The 16,727-nt window shown below is 40.9% G+C and overlaps 1 protein-coding gene across 2 annotated transcripts in view; it reads right to left on the reverse strand.

Moving 5' to 3' along the window:
• The window catches only part of CHST11 (carbohydrate sulfotransferase 11), a 155,744-nt gene that overhangs the window by 119,808 nt on the left and 19,209 nt on the right, over window positions 1-16,727 (reverse strand). The gene's annotated exons all lie outside the window — the stretch shown is intronic.

Genomic DNA, 16,727 nt, shown 5'->3' on the forward strand with positions numbered 1-16,727 from the left:
AAACACGCACAAAGATTTTTAGTAGATGAAGTTTGTTGCTTTTTCCCTCAGCTTCTCCTCGCAGACTTTCTGAGATCACTCTCTTCAATACCATCCCAAAAAACTCCTCTGCATCCACCAGTATCTCATCAGAAGGTCTGAAAGAAAGATTTCAGTGATGAGCTGCAGAGAAAACAGCTTACTGAACACAACGAACACTGTGCTTGTCTTTGCACACACATGCAATCCTGTGACTGGCTACTTAAGTGATTCCACATGAGCAGGCACCAATGTCTTCCTTTAGGAATAAAAAAAAACAAAGCAAAAATGCACAAAATTTTAATGTATTTGCATCCAACAGGGTATCAGGACAAAGGTGCCAGTAGACAATCCTCAAGAATGCATCACATAGTTCCTGGGACCTCCCCATCCAACAAAATCCACTGCAGATTGCATTAGACTCTGTTGGAGAAGATCCTGCCTGTTAAATGAGGAACATATGTACGAGTACATGATTTTGGAAAAGCAATACACAGAAATCACACTATCAAGGTAAGGCTAAAGGACAACAAAATCCCTGTTGTGACAATCCAGTTTTCATCTTGGCCAATTTAGCCTCCAAACCTCCAGCTCTCCAGGCACTATCTTCTTTATTATACAGTGAACAAGGGAAGGTAAAAAAAAAATGTAAACAAAAAGAAGAGTAATCCCTTAGGTTGCCAATTTGTTCCATATTTCCCATAGTCCGCAACAAGATTTTTGTGTGTGCACATCCCTCAAACTTCTGAATTCCACAGACCCACCATCCCAAAGAGCTTCAGGGCACGAGGGAAATGAAAAAGGGAGATAGTTTCCCAGAGTTGAGCTGGGAACCCACAAGAACAAAACGATGCAGAAGAACAGGGCGCAGTACATTCCACATATTCTGGCTTTCTGCTCAGCAGCGCAGCACTGCTTCCTTCACACAGTAATAATCCAACTCACATCTCAGATTTCTAAGCTAATACCAGTGAGTAAATGCACAAGAAAACAAGCATAGTTTTCAGTTCAAACCTCAGAGAAACTCATTGTAGGGAGAACTTGATTCAAAAATTACTCACTAAACTTTGGCTGCTACACCAAAATAAATATTTTCAGGGTCCTCTAGAGGACATTTTCTTCTGAGCCACACTCTCCAATCTCTGTGAACAAGGGAGCTATTTCGATGCACCATGTCTACCTGGGAAATATTTAATAATTTGGGTGAGATTTTAAAAGTCTACAATACTCGGCCAGGCTGGATGTGGCTCTGGGCAGCCTGGTCTGGTGGTTGGCAACCCTGCACACAGCAGGAAGCTTGAAACTAGATGATCATAGAATCATAGAATCACCAAGGTTGGAAAAGTTGTGGTCCTTTTCAGTCCAGGCCATTCTATGATTCCATTCTATGATCTTTCACGATGGTTTACGAGCTGAAGTCTCTAAAGACCCATCAGTATATGAAATAAGCCTAAATACTTTTTAATTATTTTTTTTAAAACAAGTGTCCAAGACTAAAGATATTAAATATAGAGGATATAAAATGAGTCATAAATCATTCGTATGAACTTACACTAATTAACAGCTAAAAAATTAACTTGCTAAAGATATTCAAAATAGACAATGTAACTAAACTGACAAAAATGTCTGAACCAAAAGTTTACCAAGTCGTAACCTGTAAATCTTATACATCAGCAAGCCTAGGAAGCAGTTTAACTTTAAAGTACATCCACTAAGTAGATGATAAGGAATATGCATCTTTGTCAGGAGATGAGCATATTAAAAGGCCGTGATTTTTTACTTCACTTCTATAGCACCATTATTCAAAAACTGCCCATTTAAACAATTATACTGGAAATTTCAGGCACTTTTTTTCCCCCTTTTTTTTTTTTTATAGTAGATTCAAAAGGTGAGATAAAAGTTCCACTAAATGTCAAGACAGACAGAGTGCAACCATCGTACATTATTACCCTGATAAAGGTTACGTGAAAGTGTTAGCACTGGAGCAGATTTTGCTGCTGTTAAAGGTCATAGATTTTTTTTCTCTAATAGCTTCCAGAGGAATGAGATAGGGCCATTTTGGTAAATGTTCTGCAACAGCAAAATAGATGGAACTGTTGACTGCATACAAAGTAGAGGTATAAAAACAGCCGGGTGTGTTTTCTCTAACTGGGTTAACATTTTAAGTAAACACTGATTCATATCTACGCTGCTTACAAATCATATCTATAATGGTTACAAAGCTACGAGGATTAGTGATCAAAATCAATTCTATCACTACCTATCTCTATAAATATTAATGTTCTGCACTAAACTACTTCGTCTACCACGGAGAATCAAAATCACTTCATCGAACAATTTAGTTTTCACCTAGAATTTCCACGACAATTATCTTGCCCTGTGTCTGAAAGGAATTGGCACAGTACCACAAAATTAACAGTGTAAGTCACACAAGTGTGATCAAAAGACACCAGCCTTTCCCTCTCTCCCTCTCTAAATTTATAGATTGCCTTTATTTTTATGGAAAGCAGAAAATAACAGTTGTTCAATCTCGCAAAGGCAAATTTTGCTTTGCTTGATGGAGAGAGATCAATTACTGTGTAATCCTTTCTACAGTATTGTCAACTGCAACCCCCGTGAAGCACCAGGTTCCTGCTGTGCTGGATTGCTGCACATCCACACGCCCCAAGCACTGAGAGAAGACCCCTGGGGAAGTCATCCTGGAGCACCACCAAACCATCCATCTTCCACATCCTTCCAGGGTGCTGCAAAGTCCTCTGCTGCTGCTCTGAGAAAGCAGGTGATGTAGGGTGAGATGAAGGCTGAGCCTTCAGCAGGCTGGCATTGATCCCAAGGGGATGTAGTTGCCTGATATTGAGGACCCAGGCAACCAGAGCACGCTGCAGAACTGCTGCTCAAATTTGCACTGAAGGCACAGTGACAGGGTCACTCCTGCTCCAGCCTTGTGATGCAAAACTCCCAATACTCTTGCTAATTAATACTGTGCCTTCTGGAAACGTAGAATAAATTAATATGCGGTCCAAATGTAATCTCCATCTGTGACTGTAACCACAAGTCACTCCACAGAGGCTGGAAGCTTTTCCATGTGATTTCAAGGAATGATAACCTGGTTGCTCTTAGCTGAACCATGACCTCACTGCTAAAAACAGTTCAAACAAACAAAAAACCAGTATTTTTCCTTTGGTGTCAAACACACTACAAGTAGCCAAGAAGCCACAAATTTTCAAAACCCCTAAGATCATATTTAGCTGTCAGCTATGAAACAAAAATAGAACCAAATCACAGTGGTCTCATATAGTCCACTGAAGTGTCAATCAAACACTAGCTCCAGCCTTTGCTCGCAGATTTTGATTGAGATTTTTGGAGGTAGCTATTTTGCCATATTGCTTATTAAACACACAGAAGAATTATATTTCTCCCTCGTTATATTTTATGGATTGATGATTAAAAACTTTTTTTTTTAACGTTCTGTACATATATCTGAATCCAAGAAGTCCATTAACTAAATCTTTCAGTCTGTTTCAGCTTGCATCAGAAATAAAATGGCTTGATGGCTGCATAAAAAGCAATCCTCCATTTTAACAACTTCCTTCTCTCAATAACCTTCAGCTAACATAGAGCATGTTGTTTAGAATCCTATCCAATTTAAATATACACTCCAAGAAACTGCGGATTTATCACACCATTGATAATCAGGGTCACTAATTCCCTGCGTTTGCTGTTAAAATATGCTTTTTTCCCCGTCCTTGACAGAGTTTTGCTGACTAACTTGGAACCACAGGAAAAGAAGAACCCCCAGGACCAGAGACATTCTCCTTGTGTAGGCAGTTATACTCCACATCCAAATGTTTTCTTTCTTCATAAAGGAGCCAATCTGTTTAGTTTAAGTTCTCATTATAGAAACATGTTTTCTTAAATTCTCTGGAGTTAATTCTCATACAGAGTGGTATCTGAATTTTGTTCTTAATCAAACAGTGCTTTTCTTGTACTTTTCATGCTTTCCTAATCATCTTTTTCCCTTTCCTTTTTCTTTTTTTTTTTCCTTTAAGATGAATTGCTTTGATGTGTGAAGCAAAGTCAATGATAGTCAGAACATTTTATGTAAGCTCTCTCCTTTCCCAAACATTAACCATCAATATTAGCATCTGGTTCTGAAACTTTTATTCCAGACAAGAAAAAAGGAAAATAATAAGAAAGCCTTGAGATGAAAGTAACACTGTTAATTAGATATTAAAGAGTAAATTGCTTTTTTTGCGATAACTTTTCCTACAGTGACAGTTACAACAAAGCAATCCTTTCATCACTACTAGTTACTTAATATCTGCATGAAGCAACACATGAACCGGCAGCTCTTCAGACAGGCAGCACCCAGAATAAAATCAGCACAGACTTCATCCAGCACTACAGATGGTAGCTGTGGACACCCCAATGTCTTTGGACTGCAATGTACCTGGCATCTCAGAGTGTCATAGTGAAAAGGGCACCTGCACATCTAGAACCACAAACCCACAGAACGGCTGAGGTTGGAAAGGACCTCTGGAGCCATCTGGTTCAACATCAGCTATGCAGGCCCACCTACAGCAGGGTGCAGAGACAAACACTGCAGAAGAGCTGATGCATCGAGTCACCAAGGAAAGAAAGGACGGCCAGTTAGGGTGTGATGGATTACAGGGGCAGCATGGCATCACACTGGAAGCTTGGATGTATTTTCACTTGCTCAACAAGCATTAAGACTATTTTTGTTCAGAAGTTGCGCGGCCATCTTAGACCACAGAAAGCCCCTCAGCAGGACCCACCAGCAACACAGGCCCGTGCGCTGGGTTCAACTCTGCAGGCCTGACCTCTGCCAGAAAGCCAAACAAATCTCCTTTGAAAACCACCAAAAGATGAGAAATGCACCACAGCGTGCCCTTCTTTCCCATCCCTTCAACAGGATCTTTTGTTGGTCTGCTTGTTTCTAAGGAAAGATCGTACATCCGTATTACTAACTCCAGCAGATAACACGATCTCTGCATAATCCACACTTCAGCACGTGTTCTGGGCAGACTACGCTGGGAGCGGGCTTTTGTCCTCCTTCACCGCGTACACACACTCTTTTCACTTCACATTCAAGTATTGAGTTTCCTGCTAGAGGCTGACTCTGGACGTGTCTGCATTAATTCTTTGACCTGCGGCTGTGAAATGCCTCCCCAGCTGGGGATTTGGCTAATACCTACCAGAGCGCCCACAAAGCTGGGAAACAAAACTAATGTTTGCATAGGAACCAGAAATATTTCATCAGTACTGAAATAGAAACAAGGGCCTAGACAGCACATACGTGAGGGCCGCAGGCGCCAGTAATTACCCTCTTTCACAGATCGTGGCTCAGCTACAGAGTCATTAATACTACATGGGAATACCATGTGCAGAAATACAAGGTAATTGCAGCATGAGAGCATCCTCTCTAACTTTGCTTTTCACACCAACAAAATGAGAACAACAAAAATCTGTGAATGTTTCAGAAACCTGACAAATCACTGCAGCACCATACATAGAGATATTCACTGTACACTGCAGGATTTCAAAACATACTGATACTTTCAGCATTTTTTTTTTTTTCTTTGTTTACTGTATAAGTTAAAAGTAGCTTGATTTTTCAGGACACTGAATACCTGCTGCTGTTGCTGATAATGGCAACAATAACATTCCAGCAGCAATGCAGGCGGGAACCCTATTCCTGCACACAATTGTACCAGAATACCAGCAGGTGCCTAATTTTATGGGTCTGTACTTGAGTATGCTGGCACAGCTTTCTGGAGATGGCCCAGAAAAAATAGCTGTGTGGTTTTTTCAAGAATGGTTTTCATAATATTCCTGGAAACTGAATGAATGTAGAAATATCTTTTAAAAATATATAGAATAACCCTTCATCTTAAAACTAACGTTAGAACCTTGATTCTAAGTGCATTTGGACAGGATGGGGCAAACTTTTTTCATTTTTTATTTTTATATTTTTTAAGAGATGATACTAACCAGTGTTTAAGCAGGATTTACTGTTCAGAGAAAGTACAGGCTCAATCTTGCAGTCCTCATTGCAAAACCCACTACTGAGAACAGAGGTTGGGATAACAAGGAGGTAAGTCTATCTCAATATTCTTTTGAGAGTTATACCCCTTTTCTAGGCTCCTGTTTTGCAAAAGCTCACATGCATCCTTATTTTCAGCTGTATCAACTATCTCACTACAAGCACCAGAAACTACACATGGAGAAATTGTAGCTTAAAACCACAAACATCCTACATTTCATTCTTATACTTATTAAGGATCAGAGAATGGCCAGGGCTGGAAGGGACCTCAAGGATCATGAATCTCCAACCCCCCTGCCACATGCAGGGCCACCAACCTCCCCATTTAATACTAGACGAGGCTGCCCAGGGCCCATCCAACCTGGCCTCGAAGACCTCCAGGGATGGGGCATCTTGGATTTAAACAGATTTAAGGATTTAAACGGACAACTAATAAAATTACGACAGACAATCTTTATCCCTCACCTGCTCTGGGGAACCATTTGTAAAATAAGTATCAGCACTGAAGCAACTGGAACTACTGGGGATTCATACAGGAAATCACAAGGGCAGATTTTAGTCTTGAAGCAAAGATAATTCTAGCCTGAATCCCTGCAGCTTGCTATTTGGCTGGGAGTCAATAAATAAGCAGCTATCAATAAGAAGAAGAGCTCCTTCTGTTCCCCAACATGTAGTCCACAGGGCAATTCTTCTCTTCCCTAGCAGCTCGATCACCAGGGGAAAAAAAAAAAAAGAGAACCTTTTTGTTTTAGTCTAACAGCTTTAGTGGGAGTATTCAATGAAAAGCCATTTGTTCAAAACGGCAGGAATTTTTTTAAAGATCTCCAAAGAATGTTAAAATATTGTGGCTACACTGTCTAGACCAGATTTGAACTGTAAAATATTCCATTTAGCAAAGAAAACGTACCCACAAGCTATCCCTAACAGGATAGTTTTCCAACCTGCGGGCACAACTATTACTTGTCTCTTTCTGTTAGTTTTTGTAACTTCTATCTGCCATTCTCGTAAGATCATCCATAAAACTTCTGCTCTACAATAGAACTGCTACTGAAGTCCTCATCAGAGATGACACTGTAACAGCTGAAGTTTTGTCCTTTTTCTGTCTCTTTTCTCCTGCTTCTTTTCCACTATGAAAGAAAATACTCAGTTACAGTTTTCCAGGGACCTCACCGACTTCCACTTGTGGAGTTTCTATCACCTATTAGTGTGATCAGGCTCCTAGCAGATGGCTTCTCAGAAACTTCTCCTAATCTAATTTACTGGTCAAAATAATTAAGAGAATCATGAATTCCAAATGGCAGAGAACTCTTTCTTTTCCTTTATATGCAACCTAGACTCAAAGCCTTGGGTTTCAGATCTTCCAGGCATCGGACAGACCACTTGCAGAGAAACTGGTAGCATGCATCGAGGCAACCAACACAGTGCTTGAAGTCTCTGGTTTCTAGTTCACATTGCTCAGTCTCAGATTTTTCCACTCAAAGGTCTGAGATTTCAGTGGAATAGAAATTTCCAGTTCTTGTTAACTCTGGAGATAGGCATTGCAAAAAATATCCTGCAATCCATAAGCTTCTTTTGCTCCGATCACAAGAGAATATTTCTGTACCCTCATTCTGCATGCGTTTCTCTTGCCATTAAGCATATGGCAATTCTGCTCCAAACCTGACATAAGAATCTCCAGTTCTCAGAAGTCCCAGAAATACAAGCAGGAGATGAGAGAAACTATCAACATCCCTTCATAAGGAAAAAGCTGCTGCATATCCCAGCTCTTATTATACAACAAAGACTTAACATTGCATGGAAGAGATGCTGGCAGGAAGATATTAAGATACATGGTAAGAGACAGTGCTCCTCGTACAAAATACTTGGATGCATCAACAATCTTCTCCATAACCTTGCTAGTAAAGGGATCTGACTATGAACTGAGTAGTCCAGATTAGGAACTGTAAGATCTAAGGGTTTTAGACTCCATACAGCAAAGATTTAAACATGTATTTAAGATACGCACCTGTTTGCACGCATCAACATCAACTGCTATTGAGTGGAGAACTTCCATATGCTATTCTTAGATGCCGGTGACTATGGAGGCTTGCCAATAAACAGGCCTATTGTTCAGTGCCTTGCAGGATGCTCAGACAACAGATGTCTTGCCATAAGTAGCAGTGATCTCTTTGAAACAGAAAATAACCTTATGGAGAAGTGCAGCTTTCTATATTCATTAAATTACCTCTAAATACATCTATACACAGTATGGCAGAATTTTTTTATTTTTTTATTTTTTTTAATGAAAGATATCTGCCTGAGCCTTGCAAGAGGTGTTAGTGCTGTATGCTAGTAGTATAAAAGTGTGTGACAAATAATTGTCATTAAGGCATAAAGACTGGAAGAAATGTAAGCACTCTACAGTTATCATTAAACGATATCTAGATAGCTCACGTGAGAAGATCTGGCAATGACACTGCCCACTGCAGCAAAAATTCCTGCCAGGATCTTCTTCCAAGATACCAGAGCAACATGCTGGTCACAAGCAAGGTGATTCAGGGCTGGTTTACAGCTAAGCCACATTCCTGGTGTGACTCCTCTGAGCCCTGACTGCTATACACGCCACTCTCGGGTTGCTCTCCAACCCTGCCCTTCTCTCTCTAGGCTGCTCACCCACTACTGGCCAGCAGATCTACCCAAAGTCCCACTTCAAAATCAGGCCAGGAGGGAGCTGCCAAGGGGAACAGAGCCAGTGGTGTGCAATTTAGGCCAACTCACAGCCATCAGTTCAGGAAGGGATGGAGCATTAGGCACTCGCAGTCATTACTGCCACTGGGAGACTGATAAAAAAAGAGCGCAAATGCAGAAGACATCCTGCACTTTTAAGCTGCACTTGTGGGCTAGTTAGAATCAATGGCCTGTGTGATAACTTATTTCTATCACTGTCCCCATAATGGGGAAAACAATTATATTTGCAAAAGTGAGCAGGGCAGTAAAAAAAATATGCCTGTGACTTCCTCTGTCCTGTGAAATAAATTGGGTTAAAAATCAAACCCAAGTCACTCACAGAGCACAATCAGACAAATCATAGTTGACTGAACAAGGGTGACTGCGAGGGGCAAAAGGAGTCAGAAGCAGTGATCATACAGCCCCCATCTGCTGCAACAGCTGATGAGCTGTGCCCTTACTGGCACTGCTTAATATCCTTCACTACAAGTAGCTTTACTGCAGCTGATAGGACTGCCTGCAGAGAAAGGTGCTACCCACTGCGAATAGCAGGCTTATATCTGGGTCGTGAGGGACTCTCTGTCATTTACATACACAATAGACATTTGCACTGAGGGGAGGAGGTAATAACAGACTGCTGAGTCAATCTGCCTTCTGCCTCAATGCCAATCACGCATTTGATCCAGAATGTGCTTATGTTTCTTATTTTATTTTTTCCCCCCTTCCTCACGCTTCTCTGTTCACGCTCCAAGAAAAGTTTTATGGAAAGTCTTATACAAAATTCTGACAAAGTCTCTACTTGAGATCTGCAAGATCTCCACTCTTTTGTAAACCTAAAGTGAGCTGTAGCCAACTGTGCTCTGTATTTCGCTTTTTAAATGCAAGTAAACTGAAGTTAGCGATCCAAAAAGGCATTTCCCTTACAGCCATTAGAATGACAACACATTAAACACATGGGAAGTCATAATATAGCTTCCTATAAGTCTTTATGAGAAAGCCTGTAATATGTCAAATAACTCAACAGTGAACTCCACAAGGAAATCAAAACTAGCATTAGCTCTTAAAAGAGCCAAGCCCAGCAAGCAGCTTAGAAAACAGCAGCAGAAGCTAATTAATAGGTTTTTGAGGGAAAGAGCAAAAACCTGGGATCTGTTACAGCTTGGTGTTTGCTGGCTGCACTCCCAATGGCTGTGACTTGTTGTGACCAAGTCCCAGCACAGGGAAATGCCCAGCCCTGAGGCCAGCACATGATCCATTTGGTTAAACCAATAGCCGGGCCCAGAATCTGCCCTATAATTTGTCTCCAGCTTGATCATCTTCCATACCTGAGGCCAGTTAAACTAATTACAGTCCTTCCACATCTTCCCAGTGCCCTGGGGTTCAGACCATAGCAGTGTCACATAAATCTCCCCTCTGGCTCTGTGGCTGGACACTGCTGTTCCATCCCCCGCTTCCCCTCCTGCACGAGGCCTTCAGACATGGGTGTTTGGCCCCTTGTTTTTTTCCACTGGGGAACAAAAGAGATTCAGGTGTCTTGAAGCCTCAATAGGAAGCTATAAAAAAAATAAAAAATGACATGACTCAGCTCAGTCTTGAATATGTTTTTTCCCCTTCTTCTATCTCACCCACTGACAAATGAAAATGAAATGCTTGACTGGAATCTCAATGCCTGTCTGTCCATTGCCACCACAGGGCTGTTGGTGCTGGAGGCAGACACAATGCAACGTAGCAATATACACTTTGGCCTTCCGCTGAGCTAAGTAAGAACTGAAGAGCAAAATCCAAAGAGCAGAACCCCAAAAAACCCAATAATATACAAATGCCAGATTTATCATTAACCAGGGCTTTAATTTCTGCTTTGGTCCAACAGGAGGCTTCAAAAAAAAAAAAACAACAACAACAACAAAAACCTCTTTCTTCTGTTCTGACCCCCATACCCACTCCTGTAGTGTCCATACCAAGGAGCTTGCTGAAAGAGCTGCCCAAAACAAAAACTGATGCTTTGTCATCAGTTTAAGAAATTATACAGATTAAGAAATATATATCTAAACTTTGTTCCAGTACACGCTGAGTGAATGTTTTGCTCAACAGTTGCAATATGCATCAGTGAGTCTAGGGATTATCCTCAGCTTTTTACCGCTTACACTGTCTGAAAAGAAGCAATTCACTGTTCTCTGCAACTCCCCCGGTTCACCGCAGCAGTGCAGTACATGCTACTTATCAAAATCAAAACACATAACATGTTCAGAAATCCTCTAGGACCATTTTAAAAAGCACTGAGAACCAGGATTTTGAGCAGTTTCTTTAGGCACCAACACCTCAGATTTACAAAAAAAAAAGAAATTATACATGATAGTGAGATTTTAAGTTTTTTTCAGAAATCTTTCTTAGCAATCTAAATCAAATCCAAGCATTTAGGAAAGAGAAGAAAGGAAAAGAGAATCTCAAATCTGGAGCTGAAATTCTAAAATAAAGAATGGATGACCAAACCTTTCTTACTTTCCTTCATACATCTCATTTCCATACTTGGTACATGGGAAAAGTTGCTTAGATGATCAAACCTCCTTTACTATTTCTTACAGAAAGAGTGCCTTGAATCATTTTTTTTTGCATTTGTTCCACATTTCTGAACAACATTTTAAAATTAATTTGTAAGAAGTGCCTCAGAAACAAGCAGCTTCTCACATTAGTGTAGGCTTAGCAAATTTGGAGTTAGCAAAAATTTACGTGGGTTTTGTGGGCTGAAGATTGTTAATAGCTTTCAAAAAGATTTTGTAAAATAAAAGGAGGGTTAAGGTAAGAAAATTCAGAACTTGAAATGGCAACACTTGCAAATCTCAAGTTTAGGAAATTATGCACTTATTAAAGTACTGAGTGGATTGTAAGCCTTACATAAATCAGCTACTGAAGACAATTCAGGTTGGACAAAGCAAATAAAAAAATTGCAACTGAAAAGCATGTTTATTTCACAGACACTTGGATGTGTGAAGGTCACGTATGTACAGGGGAAAAGAGCTGTTCACTTTACAGAAGAGCCGATGAACTGGAGAATAGTTTGGAGCACTTCAGCCTAAAAACAGGAGCCCCGCAAGGCAGTGTCAAGCAAGTAAAAAGTCATCTTTGCAAAACACCATCATGGCTCAAACAGACTTTTATTTCTGCTTCTGATCAGAACACATCATCCTTCACAGGCTGAATCCAGCCTTCTTTCAGTGCATTACCTCAGCTCATTCTGATGAAACTGAAAACTCTGAATGTGATATCTTGACTAGGCAATGAGAATATGAACTGCATTTGTATTATTCATTCCTCTTCAAAACACTTTCTATTCTCAGTAAAACGTTTAGCGTCTGTTGCTCTGCCTCACTAAACACCTCCCTTAAGATATTTCATTTGACTTGAAGGGGGAATGTGTTGAAAGCAGACAGATGCAAGATAAGTTTTCCCTCATGCTGCCCCTGCTCAGATGCAGAACTACTCTGAAGATTCTGTGACTCATGAAAAACAAGGTGCAGGATAAAACGATCTGCACAGCAAAGCCATCTACACTGAACTGCGAGTGTAGAGCTGGGGAACCAGATACGGCTGCATCTTCCCTGAGCCCAAGCTAGACCCACAGCACAGCCTGGCTACAACTGGGGACAAGCACAAAAGCTCCTACGAAAAAAATTCTTGTCTCTTATTTAAAGCAGGCAAGTAAACAGAAGAAACTGGGACAGAAAGAGGCTCTTCTGACCATCAGAGACAAAAACCAAGTAAAACTATCAAACACAGTTAACATGGAAAGAAATCCATTTATTCTGACATACTAAATTAAAGACATTCAGCAGAAACACCCCAGAGGGGTGTGGCAAATGACAAGATGCAGCACCAGAGACAAATCAGGGCAGATGTACTGTCTACATGACTCCACACCAAACCCCGAAATGACTGTGAGCAAGTTGCTTTATTTCTATGCCCAGGCATCCTTCCCCAGTCTTGTCTGTTGAAACAGCTACACATTTTTACTCAAGTCTTGCCTCAAACCACATAAGCACACATTTCCTAGGACTCTTGTAATAAAGAGACTTCTAAATATGCATTTGCCTTTTACTGATAGAAACTGGTACGTATGGTCAGGCTCTCACTTAGCATTCCTGTTAGAAATAGCTTTTTTCCACCTAGGAGAAAGAAAACATACAGTGAGTCATTAGGAAGTAGATGAGTCAGTCTGCTTCAGATGCTGTAGCCTTATGATGATACATGACAAACATCTCTGCAGCCTGAACCCCTGAGTCTCTTCACACCTGCACAGCTCGCAGCAAAGGAGAACAGGTACCACACACTGCAGGGCTGTCAGCACCATCGCTTCTTCCCATTGCAGCCTGGGCACCACAAACAGCTCTCACCTCCAGGAAACAACCCAGCACATATTGGAGCCCACAGCCGTGCAAGAGAAATGATGTGGAGATTCAAGTTGTAAGCGAAAAGCAGTAGTGAATTCGGCGGGGGAGGAGGGAAGCACATTTCTATTGGAAAATTCCCAAGAGAGGTTGAGGAATCTTCTCTGAAAATATTCAAAACCCACCCGAATGCAATCCTGGACAATGTGCTCCACGTGACCCTGCTTGAAGAAGGAAGGTTGGAGTAGATGATCCCAAGCAGTCAGTAGTCCCTTCCATCCTCAGCCATTCTGTGTACGTAATGGAATAGATCTACTGTGTTATGAGAATGCTTTTTGCTAAGCTACTAACAAGAAAAAAAGACATACTGCTGCATCTAACACAGTCCAATAAAGAACATGGAAAACGAGCTAGACTGTTGTCGAAGGTATGTCCTTTATCATACACAGCAGCTCAGCCTGGAGTGTCTCAAATGAATGTCACCATTTTAGTGCTTCAAAGCTATACACTCCCATGACCAAAAATAACAAGTAATGCTTTGTTTAAAATATGATGGGTAATTTGCAGTACTGTGCTTAAAACACACTTAGCCTAAATTACTAGCAAAAACAGAAGAGATGAACAGCAATTGGCTTCACCTGCTATTCACTGTGGTATTTCACAAGTCTGACCTTTTCAATACTGTGCAACACAGCCTTATTTCACCTGACAGTGACAATTGGCAGTCTTCTGGTACAGGTACTGAAAAAGGAGAACTGCTACCAGTCCTAAAGAACAAGTACTTGTCCCCCTACCTAGTCAATAATCCAAGGGACAACTGTAAGGTCAGGGTAATGCAGAGACATGTTAAGTGAGATGATTGTTTGCTTGCAGAAGCAGTAGTGATTGGGGCAGAACAACACTGTCTTAAGTGGCCTCTGGGCAGAACCAGAAAACACCTGTTCCAAACCACTTGTGAGAAGCAGGATCTGTCAGAAGGTAGCAGCTTCAAACACCTCAAGACACTCTAGTTACCCTGAACAAAAACGAGCTAAAATGAGCTGCTTAGAATTTCTGTACTACTGAAGAGAAGTTGCAGTTTAGAGACTGTTGTTCAACAGCCAGTTTTTAAGAATATAAAGCTTTTGTATGATGGCTAATTTCACAGCCATATTCTATCAGGAAGACCAATGTGCACTGGCCCTAGGAAGGTTCAAACAGCCCACAAAAAAAGAGAAAATTCTGACCAAGCCTCATCAGAGTGGGTAGCAGAGACACAGCAAAGCCTGTAAATGCTCAGTGGTATCCAGTAGCTCAAACAAGTTTTAGTCATTGATACAGTCAAGTGCTCATTTAATCGACTTCGTTAGGAAAAGGCACTTTGTTAATAGCCATTTAGAGTGCAAACCTGCAATTAGAACCCTAACAATCTTTGAGTTCCTTCTGCACTTCAGAATGTGCTTTAGCCTATGTTGACCTACTGCCTTACATCTGGGAATCCCCCAGAGATCTTGTGATTTGGCTAAAGAAAGTCATTAGCATCAGCGCCATGGATTTCTGGCATAATCTTGTGGCATTTTAGACTTCCGCAGTGAGCAAAACTTGTACAGTAGTCCAAAAAATAAATACAGCACTGTATCAAGGACTCAAGAAAAGGAACAGCCATCACTATTCATGTGTTACATAATTTGTGGCCTACAGATCTGAGACACAACTTCCATCAACCTTTGGGATACAGAGCTGAACTACCTAATTGTGTTTTCAGGCACAGACTGCAAAACAAAAGAGATACAAAATTCAGTGTTATCTTTCAAAGTACTACCCCTACATCTGCTACAGTGGAAGAATGCAATCATGAATCTCTTAGGGCTTGTTCTTTTTCTTGGAGGCATGACTCACAGGATAGTTACTCTAGGGAGTCCTTTTCTGGACAGATCGTCACTTCTTGCTGCTGCAGACAGACGTACTGAATGACATCATTTAAAGAATAAACAAGTACTGTCCATTAAATTTTTCTTTCCTCCTTCTTCACAAAAGTTCTTCTGCTAGTTCTAAATTATTCATACCAACATATGTATATTTGTTATGCCCATCCTTTTTAATTCAAATCATCCCCTCTCTTTCTGTGCTGTTGTGGTTGGCATGCTTGCAGAAGTCTCATCTGCGGCAGAGTGCACTTGCAGCTGGTGCTGAAGGAAAGGCCTGGGAACTTCACAGCAAGGAGCTCTGTGTTTTTCAAACAAAGGCACAAGTGGAAGCAGCTATCATCAAGTCTTCTTATAATACTTGAAGCCTCAGAGCACTACACTTTACACAAGGCTTTTGACTTGAGAAAGTGCAGAAGTTTCTTCTTGCAGACAGATTCCAAGCAGTGGAAAGCATCCTCCCACTCTATGAGGAAAAACCCAAAATTCATTGTACGGATACATAAAGTTTGGTATTTCAGGCCTCCATGCCCAAATGAAGCACCCTCTCAATGCCAACAGCATGTGAAAGTTTTGAATATAGTTAAGAATCAACTTTCTTTAAGTCATGGTATTTCGTTTCCATAAAGTTTTCACCTGCAAGTTCAGAATTGGAAACAAGGACAGCTGATGTCCCAGCCCATTAAGTAGACTCAGCAATCTGCAGGTAAAAAGACTGAAGTTCCTTCTTTGTTTTCCACCACCCAACAGAATGGATAAAGAAACTACTAGAGTAGTCAATAATTAGCTAAGGAGGAAAAAATGAATCATTTTTTGTTATGCTCCTCTACATTTTGATCTTCAAATACTGGTCGATGAATTATTTACAGGAAGAGGTCAGAACCAAAATATCTTTTACATCCTATTTTCAGGACATTAACTCACCTATGCTTTTATTCACAAAAAGACACACAACAGATCTGAAAGAATAAGCCAGTATTTGACAAACAAGTCTCTGTTAACCATTCCCTCAAGCCTTCACCTTGTAACGCAGCCTTGAAGATGTTAATTATTATTTGCACTCTATTGTGCTTGGAGGGGTTCAACAGTGAACCCTGATGAAACCTGTCATGTGCTTTACTACTGACTGCAACACTCACCACAAGCTGGGTTGGTTTTGTGGGAGGTTGTGGGGGTTTTTTTGTTTATTTTAACCATTCAGTAATCTCCAGGTGCTTCTCACACCATTGAATTCACCTGAAACAATCTTGCTCTCCCCACCTACACAACTTAATCTAACAACTTTGTTTTGTCAAACTCACACAGCCAGTGACTGCCTGTCACTGCAAACCTCTTAAGTCTCCTTGGTAAATCAGTATTTACTACATGGTTCTTCCATGCAGGAGGAGACACTACAGGCTCCACATTTGGCTCCTAACATCTGTCACTGCAGAACTGCAGGCACCCCTGGCCAGCTCTCTCTGCTCCACGCTGTGGTCCTGTCTTCATCTACTCTCCCAACAAGCACTCTGGCCAGTATAAACTTAACAACTTGCAACACACTTCAGGACCTCTCTCAGCAACTACTGTTTGGGGATATTATGATCCTGTTTTTCCCCCTCTCTCCTCTCATAGGGTTACCAATTGTGTTTTATTCAGATCTTCTACTGCCTC

The sequence above is a fragment of the Lagopus leucura genome, unplaced genomic scaffold (genome assembly GCF_019238085.1).
Source record: "Lagopus leucura isolate 7727_CA_CO unplaced genomic scaffold, USGS_WTPT01 Super-Scaffold_100159, whole genome shotgun sequence".
Lineage (NCBI taxonomy): Eukaryota > Metazoa > Chordata > Aves > Galliformes > Phasianidae > Lagopus > Lagopus leucura.